Source organism: Ailuropoda melanoleuca, chromosome 18 (genome assembly GCF_002007445.2).
Source record: "Ailuropoda melanoleuca isolate Jingjing chromosome 18, ASM200744v2, whole genome shotgun sequence".
NCBI lineage: Eukaryota > Metazoa > Chordata > Mammalia > Carnivora > Ursidae > Ailuropoda > Ailuropoda melanoleuca.
Window position 1 is genome coordinate 16162125 of NC_048235.1, and position 11416 is coordinate 16173540.

At 37.7% G+C, this 11416-nt stretch overlaps 1 non-coding gene and 1 pseudogene across 1 annotated transcript; one reads left to right on the forward strand and one right to left on the reverse strand.

Moving 5' to 3' along the window:
- Positions 1–720: 720 nt before the first annotated feature.
- Positions 721–916, forward strand: LOC117797122. The gene has a single exon (XR_004622009.1). It is a non-coding gene; the product is annotated as a U2 spliceosomal RNA (small nuclear RNA).
- Positions 917–3098: 2182 nt separating this feature from the next.
- LOC100470689 lies at positions 3099–3605 on the reverse strand (annotated as a pseudogene).
- Positions 3606–11416: the final 7811 nt, after the last annotated feature.

The following is an 11416-nucleotide window of genomic DNA, read 5'->3' on the forward strand; positions in this document are numbered from 1 at the left end:
CCTCTAAAGAGTTATCTTAAGTGATGGGTAGGAGTCCTTTATCAGCTGTGTGTGTACTCAATTCCCTACTCCAGGAACCAGGTCTCGAACATTCTCTTCTTGGTCTACTCTTTTGGTGATCTCATCCAGTTTTAGGCCTTCATTTTATATATTTTTCAAGATTTTATTTATTTACTTGAGAGAGACACACAGCACAAGCAGGGGGTGGGGGGAGAAGAGAGGGAGAGGGAGAGTGAGAGTCAGCAGTTAGTCTGATGTAGGGCTTGGTCCCAGAATCCTGGGATCATGACCTGAGCCAAAGGTAGACACCTAACCGGCTGAGCCATCCACGCATCCTCCATTTTAGGCCTTTAAATGTCTTAAGTAACATAATTCCTCAAATTTATACTACCTATCACCTCCACTTAAATGTCTTCTATGAATCGCAAACTCGACATGTCCTTATCTCTCCACTTCAAATTCCCCTCCCTGCACTATCTTCTTGTGTTAGTCTTGCATGCTCAGACTCCTCTTTGTCCACACTGACCTCCTTATTCTACAATGAATGTATAAGTATGTTCCCACTTCAGGGCCTTTACACCTGCTGTTGCCTCTTACTTCTGTCTGGAACACTCTTTCAGACATCCACCCAGCTGGCTACCCCACCCCAAAACCTTCCTCAAGTCTTTACTCCAATGGAAACTTCTCAGCAAGATCTTATCTAATTACTCTGTTTTCTAAATCGCTTCTCAGCCTTTTGGCTAAGATCAAGTGTAATTACTCTGTTTTCTGCTTTATCACTCATCACCATCAATATATAATATATTTTACTTATTTATTTGTGTTATTGTCTATCTCTCTCCTCTGAAATGTAAACTCTATGAGGGCAGGAATGTTGGTTCACTTTTGCATACTCCATGAGTTCAGTAACGTCGTTTTGTTTCTGCTGTATCCCAAACGCCAATAAGAGAGTCTGGTGCACAGCAGGCGTATGATAAATATATGCCAAATGAACAATGAACTTACTGAAATCTTATTTGGCAATCTGTTAGTAAATAGCCTGAAATCAGATACAACACTACAAATACAGTGTTACAAGTAGCCCATAAAAAGAAACTATAATCTTCTATCTTATGTATTCTCTCTCATATATGTGAAGCCTTCTCACAGATAACACAAAATAGCTTTGAACAGTTGTTTCATTTACAGACTTTCTGAATCTTTGGGTTTTTATGTGCTGCAACCTTTCTCAGTATCTTGCTCGAGTCAAAATACGCAATGAAGAATTTAACCCACATACAAAGATCGCCTGGAATTCATTCCATGTTTTACTCTCTCTCCATATTTTAGTAAACTCTAGTACAAGAAACACAATGCATTTTCCATGTCCTAAGAATTTTAAAAATCTAAGGAAAGGAATAACAACAAATATTTTATTCACTACAAAACGTAACAACAAACAAAAGTACAGATAAAGTGGCATATACATGAGTGATGAAGGGTTATCTGCCCAAGCTTCACTGAAATTCTAATTCTTCCATCTTCTACTCTTGAATAAAAAGCTATCAGTGAGAGTACCTCATTCTTAAAATTCTTTCCAGTAAACTATATATGAATTCATAGGTTGTATAAAAGTTTGTAAGAATTTACTTTCTACTTATTACAATTTTTAATAATGGAAGTAATATGTGATTATGATGCATAAAAAAAAGAACATACAGGAACTCCTGGGTATCTCAGTCGGTTAAGTGTTCAACTCTTGACTTCGGCTCAGGTCATGGTCTCGGGGTGATAGGACTGAGCCCCGCGTTGGGCTCTGTGCTGGGTACAGAGTCTACTGAGGATTCTCTTTCCCTCTGCCCTTCCCCCTGCTTGTGTGTGCACTCTCTCTCTAAAATAAACGAATTAATCTTGGAGGGGAGAAAAAAAGAACAGAGTGAAGAGTTAGCCTCATCACTACCACCCTATTTCTTTCTTCATATGTCACTACAGTTAAGAATGTAGTATGTTCCCTCTCCTTCTATGCATTTGTATGTGTGTATACCTAAGTTTGTAATACATATTTACAGTAAGCATGGTATGACCTTATTTCCCTTTTGAAAATCTTGCAGATATATTTGGATTTTTTAAAAATGGGATGCTATGAATACCACATGACCATGTTTTACTAGTAGCACTATATTCTAGAGAGTTTCTCTGTATATAAAGGTTTACCCATTCTCTTTAATGGCTGCATAGTATTCCTTAATGTGAATACACTGTATTTTACTTAACCATTTGCTATTGGAGAATATTTAAATTGTTTACAATGCCTTGTTATTATCAGAAATAGTACAGTGAACCCTGGTGCATGACTTGTGTATAAGTTGTGAATATTTCTTTAGGTCAGTAGTTCTCAGAGTGTGGGTCTAGAGCCCCCCTAATATGTTATTTACCTTTGTACTTGTGTCAATATTTACACTTATGAGGCAAAAGCAATAATGAATAAGCCAATCCGCAGTTTAGAACAAGTCAAGGCATTGGCACCAAACTGAACTAGAGTCATCATATCCTTCTCTACCATGCATCAAACACTGACACTTTTATAATGAAAAAATAATTTATAATAGACTGCATCTATTCCAAAATTATAATCAATGGCTCTGAATTCATATACAAATTTTGTTAACTTCCGTTCGAATTAAAATTCTTTTGACACGTATCTGATATGCCAATATTCCTAAATTATACTCATAGATAAGTACATTCCAAGTCATCTAAATGAGTTGATTTGGACACTGTGGTAGACAGCCTGCCAATATGGTTGCCAGCAATTCTTCCCAACCAACCCTTCGAGCACAGACCCCTCCTCACGTCAAGAGTAGATTCTATTTCCTCTCCATTTGAATATGAGCTGTATTGTGACTTGTTCTAACAATAGAATACCATGTAGGAGACATTCTAGGACTTCCAAGCCCAGGCTTGGAGAGAACTGACAGCTTTTGGAAGAAGTTTCTAATGATAAAGCAGCTCAGGCTAAACTACTGAATGAAGACAAGCCCTAAGGAGTGACTATCCATCATAGGTGTTTCAGCCACTGTTGGACTTCCAGCTGAACACAGCACAATGAATAGCTTCATCTTTTTTTTTTTTTTTGAAAAGCACCTGTTAGCATTTAATGAACCTCCCCACAGGCGGCTTCAAGCTACTAGAATGCAGGCACCCCCCATACCCTTAATCTCCTCTGCTCCTCTACTGAAGAATTTGGCCTTCACGATGACAAGCTGCTTGGGGAGTCTTCCCTTTCCCACAACTTTGTAGTAGTAGCTGGATCACACCACATCAATAACAGGAGCAGCTCCAGTCTTGGTTTTTGGCGGCATTTACCCATGTCTGCTCACTGACTAAGGTCCACAGTTTTTCAAGGTTGACAGTTGGGCAGAAGCTCTGGTTCCTCTTTAAGTGGTAATGTCTCATACTGACCCTTCCAAAGTAACCTGGGTGATATCTGTTGAAGTTGATCCTGTGGTGATGTACGCCACCAGTATTACCCCGGCCCCCTGGGTGCTTCGGTGCTTGCCGATGCGGCCATGGCCGTGGCTCACGTGGCCCCGAAGTTTCCAGGTCTTCCTCAGTCTGGATGGCATGTTGGCAACCCAGAATACCTTCACCTTATGCATTGTGAAGAAGAAAAGCTTCCCAGCTGAACTCAGTCTGCCCTCAAAATCATAGATAAAATCATAAATTATTGTTTTAGGTCACAGAGTTGGTGTTTTTTTAATTATTCAGCTACTGAAAACTAACTTTTTCAAAGTAAGCAATGAATTATTGACCATCCAACCATCGTATTTGGATATCTAACACTAAACCACATGAAGTTTCTTTCAGAGGAAGGCATTTTTTAATTAATATTTTATTTTGATATAATTATAAACTCACAGAAAAGTTGTAAGACTAGGACGAGGGACTCCCATACACCCTTTACATTTTACCACCTTTGCTCTATCATTCTCATCTCTCTTAATCTGTCTCTGTGTCTCCTTCTCTGTCATTCTTCCTTACATTTGAAAATAAGCTAGAAACATCATATCCTTTATTCCTGAACATTTCAGTGAGTATATCTAAGAACAAGGATATTTACTTACATAAACACAGCACAATTATCAAATTTAACTTTGACAAAACTATTATCTGATAGGTAATCTCTATTTCGAATTCTGTCCGTTTCCCCAGTAATATCCTTTATGGCTACTACCTCCTTTCCCCCTGGGTTGAGGATCCAACCCAGGGTCATGTATTTATTACATGACAATTGTCATAACCTTTTCGTTTCCTTTAATATAGAAGAGTTTCTTAGCCTTTCTTTGTGTTTCTTGACCTTGACATTTTTGAAGAGTACAGGCCAGTTATTTTGTAGAATGTCTCCCAAATTGGGTTTGTCTGTTGTTTCCTTATGATTAGACTCAGGTTGTGCATTTTTGGCAGAAATATAACCATAGTGGTTTGGGAGCCTTCACTGTGCATTATATCAAAAAGCACATGATGTTGGTTTGTTCCAAGGCCAGGTTATCTTTGACCACTTTGTTAAGGTAGTGTCTGTGTACTTCTCTACTGGGAAGTTACTGCCTTTCTTTTGTCTTTCATAAGTAATTTGTGGGGGAATATTTGGAGACTATGCACATATCCTGTTCTTATCAAACATTCACTCAGTGGTTTTAGCATAAAGTCATAAGAAAAGGAGTATTTTGAACAAATATATAATAATAATTAACTATTAAGAAACTTCTTGAAGCAGAATGTTAATTGTATTTTAACTATAAACAAATCAGAAATGTACGGCTTCAATTTTCTGTAAAATATGTTTACTTAAAATTCAATGGAAACGTGCTTCACAAAGAGTTTTAAGGCTTTACTGAATGAAATGTATTTTCAAAAAAACAGATTGATATATTCAGAAATTAAAAGATGAGAGTTACCTAACCCTACTAAAAATTTTATAACATATTTTCCAATTCATTTAACAACCAAAAAAAAAAAAAAAGCAAAAGAAATGTTAGTATATATTATACACATAGTTTAACCTGAATCCACAACAAAACTAAAAAACTGTTATATTGCAATTGGGAGAAAATGCAGACTTTGTATTTAATTAATGTTTATTGAAAGTCTATTACCTGCAAAGCATTGTGATACATACTCCCATTCATACTAAGCATCTTATTTTATTATCACAATTCTAGACAGTAGTTGCATTATGCCTTTTTTCATATAAAAGAACCTTTAAGAGGTTTATTTACTCAGCAAATCATGCCCACCCTGTGCCAGGTTCTGTATTAAGCATTGGGAATACAATATGGAACAAGGTAGAAACGGCTCTCTTATAATCTAGGCATGACAGACAAGTAAACAGCCAATTATAACATCCTGTGCTAATGTTTAACAAATGGTATGACTGAGCTCTGAGCGGTATACTAAGAGGCCCATAAAGCAGACTCAGACAGACTGTAGGTGGAATTTATGATCAGGCGGAGAAAGGAAAGATGAGCGGGAGCTAGGTGTAAGGAGTGGGTTGGTAGTGGTGGTGGGAGGGCCCAAATAGCCCTAGAACATTGTCAAACGCTCCGTGGCGATGCAGGCATGTTCATTACAATGGGAGATGCAGGCATGTTCATTACAATGGGAACACGGAGAGCCAGGGCAGATGACAATGCTGCTAGCAGAGGTAAACAGGCTAGAGGCTAAGTGAAGTAAGAGTTCCTTGAAGACTGCACTCTCTACCCACCACTCGACTAACATCACTCAAAGATCACTCCTATCACTTCAAGAAGGTTCTGACATAGTTTACATTGATTTTAGTTTGTTCATTTCACGATCAAAGGATGGCGAAGTTTCTGCTGCATCCAGGACGTTATGAATCATTAAAATGCTGAAACCACTTTTATCAGTTCATTCTGGTCCTGGCCAGAAATCACTAACCTAGATGAAACATCAAATACCAAGGTAATTTGATTGAAAATAAATAATAGATTATGTTAATATAGGCAGGGATTAGATAATGAGAAAAACTTCTTAATTCTACAGCATACTGAATGGTTACTTGTAAATCAAAATGAAGCAAATCAATTGCTTTAAAAGAAGATCACTCTTGTAGGTGTTCTTAATACTCCCGCACATTATACATTAGGGTAAACAAGACAAGAGCTCTGTTTTTCAGAGTTAAATTATTTTTGTAATTCTGACAGAGAACTGAATACTCTTTTTAAGATTTATGTATTTGAAAGAGCACATGCAGGAGGGGGAGGGGCAGGGGGAGAGAAGCAGATTCACTGCTGAGTCTGGTGTGGGTGGGGGAACGATTCCATGCCTCCGCGTGGAGCTCCAAATGGGGCTTAACATGGGCCTTGAGCACAGGGCATGATCTCAGGACCCAAGATGAAGACCTGAGCCTAAATCAGCAAGGGGAACCCAAAGGACAGAGCCACCCAGGGGCCCTTCTAACATAATATTGGTCACATCTGTTGCATAATCACTGAATTCTAAATTTTTTACATCTTTATGTATACTAAGTCAAATACCAAAAATTACCCCAAATCTCCCTTACAGAACTGATATGTCGTGTTTGTACTGTCTTATGTTCTTAAACTGAATCACAACTGGCCTCAAGGATTCTGGAAGAGGGATTTTTTGACCTATATAATTAACATGTCAATTAATAATTATTTGCTATATTAATAATTAACTTAGTATACCCATTAAAATTAATCTTTGAATTAAAATGAATATTTTAATGAATATTTAAATCCAGATATCAGTATAAAGAAATTGTAGAATATCAAATAAGATTCGATTACCACAAGTTTTAGAAAGAACTGTGTTGTTCCTAGCCGACTCTGCCTAAAACCCAGGTGGCTGCTCTCTTAACGCAGTATCTACGGATTATGATCTAGAATTTAGTGTATCTGGAATACAAAACACTGAATGGAACGGACCACTGTCAAGGACATGACTGGGGATCCAGTTTGAATCTTCTGTCTTTAGTTTAATAAGTTATGTAACAATGAGCAAATTACCAAGTATCCCAAGCCCTAATTTTCTTTTCTGTAATATTGTGATAATTATTTATGATCTGGGTTATTGTGAGACTTGAATAATAAGATAATGTGGGTCTTTACACCTGACCTCTTAGTAAGCATGTAGTAGATGGTAGTTATTATTAAGCCAAATAATTATACATAGGGATATTTTTCTATCAAAGCTGAAAATATGGATTAAGGAAATGCCTCCATAAAGGCTAAATATGCTGAAATATATAAGCAGCATACCTAACATGAAAAATGTCTCTTGGTGCTAAAGCAGATAACAATCCCTACAATTGTGGAGCTTATTTTCTGGAAGGCCGAAGTTGGGGAATGACTTTCAAATAAGCAAATTGAGGGGCACCTGGGTGGCTCAGCTGGTTAGGCATCTGCCCTTGGATCAAGTCACGATCTCAGGGTCCTGGGATCAAGCCCACATCAGGCTCTCTGCTTACTAGGGAGTCTGCTTCTCCCTCTCACTCTCTCTCTCTGTACTCCCTCTCTCTCTCAAATAAATAAAATCTTAAAAAAATAAAAAACATAAATTATAAACAAGCAAATTGAAATAACCATTAGAAGATGATATATGATATGGGGGAATCAAGGGGAAAAAACAGAACTGGCTTTAAATAGATCATGGGGGGGGCGCCTGGGTGGCACAGCGGTTAAGCGTCTGCCTTCGGCTCCGGGCGTGATCCCGGCGTTATGGGATCGAGCCCCACATCAGGCTCCTCCACTGTGAGCCTGCTTCTTCCTCTCCCACTCCCCCTGCTTGTGTTCCCTCTCTCGCTGGCTGTCTCTATCTCTGTCGAATAAATAAATAAAATCTTAAAAAAAAAATGTTAAATAGATCATGGGGGAGTGGGAAGGCATGAGTTACAAAGGTAAAAAGGTGGTAAGTATAGGCTGAATTAAGAGAGTGATATTTGATCTGAGACTTGAAGTAGGTAACGGTAGATATCTGCAGAAAGAGTATTTCAGGCAAGGAACTGCTGGGGCAAAGGCCTAAGGCAAGAGCCGTGTGCTAGGACGGGTAAAGCCCTAGGCTTGCTTGTAGCCCTGAGATGGCAAGGGGCTAAGGGTTGGGGTGGGGAAATAGAATAGATGGACACAGAAACAGGAGAACGCGGAGAGTACAGAACCATGTAGGATATTATAGGCACTGAGATGGTTTCTCCAAGTGTTATGGACTTCCACTTAAAATATTCTGGCTCAGGGGCCAACAAACTTTCCCTGTGAAAGTCCAGATTGTAAATATTTTAAATGTTACGTAGTCCAAACGTCTCTGTTGCAACTACTCAACTTAGTCCCTATGGCATGAAAGTCATAGGCAATATGGAAACAAATGAGCATGATTCAGTTTCAATAAACTTTATTTAGAGGAAAAAAAAAAAGGCAGTAGGTGACATTTTGCCTACTGGCTATGGTTTGTCAACCTCTGCTTTGACCTGACTTAAGTATACACAATTTTGGTCTCTGTTTTTTTTTCAGTTTTATAGTTTATTTTTACATTTGGGTCTATGACCCATTTTGACGTCATTTTTGTGTTATGAGTTAAGAATTAAGTTTCTTTTTTCTTACTTTTTCTTTCTTTTCTTTCTCTCCTTTTTTTTTTTTTTAATCTATGGATATCTAATCACTTGGCATCACTTGTTGAAAAGATTAGCTCTTCCCTCTACCTTGGCACTTCTGTCAAAAATCAAATGAATATGTGTATATTTCTGGAGTCTATTGTATTCTATTCATTTCTGTGTTATTCTTACACAAACACAACACTACTTTGATTACTCTAGCTTTACAGTAAATCTTGACTTCAGGTAATCTAAGACGTTTAACTTTGTTCTTATTCAAAATTATTTTTTGTTAGTCTATGTCCTTTGCACTTGCATGAGTATTTTAGGACCAGCTTTTCAATTTCTACCAAAGAGCCTATTGGGGTATTGATCCAGATTTCAACGAATCCCATAGGTCAATCTGGGGACTATTTACCTCTTAAAAAAGATTTCTTTGATAAGATGCCAAAGTACATTTAACAAATTGAGAACTGCACTTCACCAAAATTCAACTGGCACAAAATCTAAAAGGACAAGCCACAGACTAGGAAAAAATATATGCAAAAGATATATCTGGGAGCGCCTGGGTGGCTCAGTCAGTTAAGCATCTGCCTTCCGCTCAGGTCATGATCTCAGGGTCCTGGGATTGAGCCCCACACATTGGGCTCCCTGCTCAGCAGGGAGTCTGCTTCTCACTCTGCGCCTCCCCCTGCTCATGCTCTCTCTCTGTCAAATAAATAAATATTTAAAATAAAAAAGATATCTGATAAAGAACTTATATCCCAAATACACAAAGAAATTTAGTAACTCAATAACAATCAACCTAGTTAAAAACTGGCCAAAAGATCTGAATAGAAAATTCATTGTGAATATATATGAATGGCAAATAAATGCATAAAAATAAATACAACATTGTTATTTATTGGGAAAATGCAAATTAAAATCAGAATGAGATACTGACACACAACCACTACAAGACTGAATTTAAAAAGACTGACAATATCAAGCATTTTAAAGGGTGTGAAGCAACTGGAACTCTCAAAAATTGTTAATGGGAATGGAAAATGATGCAGCCACTTTGGAAATTAGGCAATTTCTTAAAAAGTTTACCATGTACTCATATTAAGACCTGGCAAACTCATTCCTAGGTACTTCACCAACTGAAATGAAAAATACATCCACAGAGAGACTTGCACTGGAATTTTCAGTTTCAATTTTATTCAAAATTGGCAAAACCTAGGAAAAACCCACATGTCCATCGACTGGTGAATGGATAAAACAAAGTGTGGTATCTTTATACAATGGAATATGTCTGTGCAATCAAAAGAAACTGAGTGACTGATACATCTAACAACATAAACACATTTCAAAAGCATTTGCTAAGAGAAAGAAGCCATATGCAAAAGGATACATATTGTATGATTCCATTTAAATAAAATGGATTCTAGAAAAGGCAAATTTATAGTGACAGAAATCAGAGCAGTGGTTGCCAGACACTTGCCAGCAGATAGTAGGGGATGGTATAGAAGGACTAACTGAAAGGGAAATGAGGAAGGGTTTGGGGTTGACGGAACTATTCCATTTTGTGATTCTTGTTGTTCCATGACTGCTTGCATTTGTCAAAACTTACTGAATCACAAATTTGGATGGAAGCTGGACCAACGTGGTAGTGGAGGAAGTTGGTGGAGAGAGGTGGTCAGATTCTTTATTTATTTTGAAGGCAGAGTCACAGGGTTTCCTAATAGCTTGGATGTGAAACATGAGAAAAGAAAGAAGGGGGAAAATGAACCTCCAATGACATGAGATGTTCTTTCTCAACCCTTGTCAGACACTACACTACATGCTCACTGGGAAAACCCACTTGGCACAAGCAAACTATGCTTGACCAACTACTGTATCTTCCCATCATGAATGTCAATCTGCAAGCTAATTGCTCCTGACCCATGTCTAGCCTACCTTCAAAAATATGCCGAGCCTTGCCACAAATTGGTGTCAGATAAATCTTGTCTTTCTCTCTCTTTCTTTTACTATAAATGTCCCCAGTTACCATAAGCAAGCCAGAGCATTTTTTTAGAACAGTTTTAGATTTACCAAAAAATTGAGAAATAGTAGAAACGCCCATATACTCTAGATAATTACCCTTATTAACATCTTACATTGCTATGGTATATTTGTAACAATTTTTGAACTAATATTGACACATAATTTACTCAGATTTTCTTAATTTCTACCTAATGTCCTTTTCTCGGTTCTAGGAACCCACCCAGTATACCACATTACAATTAATTCTTAGGTTCCCCTTTGGTGTCTCCCTAGGTTCCTCTTAGCTGTGACAAGTTTCTGAGACTTCCCTTGTTTTTCATGACTTTGGACTTTGACAATTTTTCAGAGTACTGGTCTTATATTTTGTAGCATGTTCTTCTACTGGAATTTTTCTGCTGTTTTCCATGATTAGGTTGGGGTAATATGTTTTGGAAAGGAAGACCACTGAGGTAAAGTGCCATTGTCATTATTTCATTATGTACTATTACCCCAGTTGAGCTTGGCCTTGATCATTTAGCCGAGGTGGGGTTTCACAGGTTTCTTCCCTGTAAAGTTACCTTTTTCATGCTGTAGTCTTTGGAGGGAAGTCAGCATTTGCAGCCTATATTTAAGTTGTGCTCCCTCTCCATCCCTGGCATTTTTAAAAATGAAAATTTTAGCCATTTGAAAACGACTAAACATTCTGCTATTTTACCTACTTTTGTTTCATTGGTTCCTCCCGAAGTTAGATGGCGTTGTAAATTCAGGGACCCAGCCCAGAAATTCAAATTCAATACATTGAGGGTG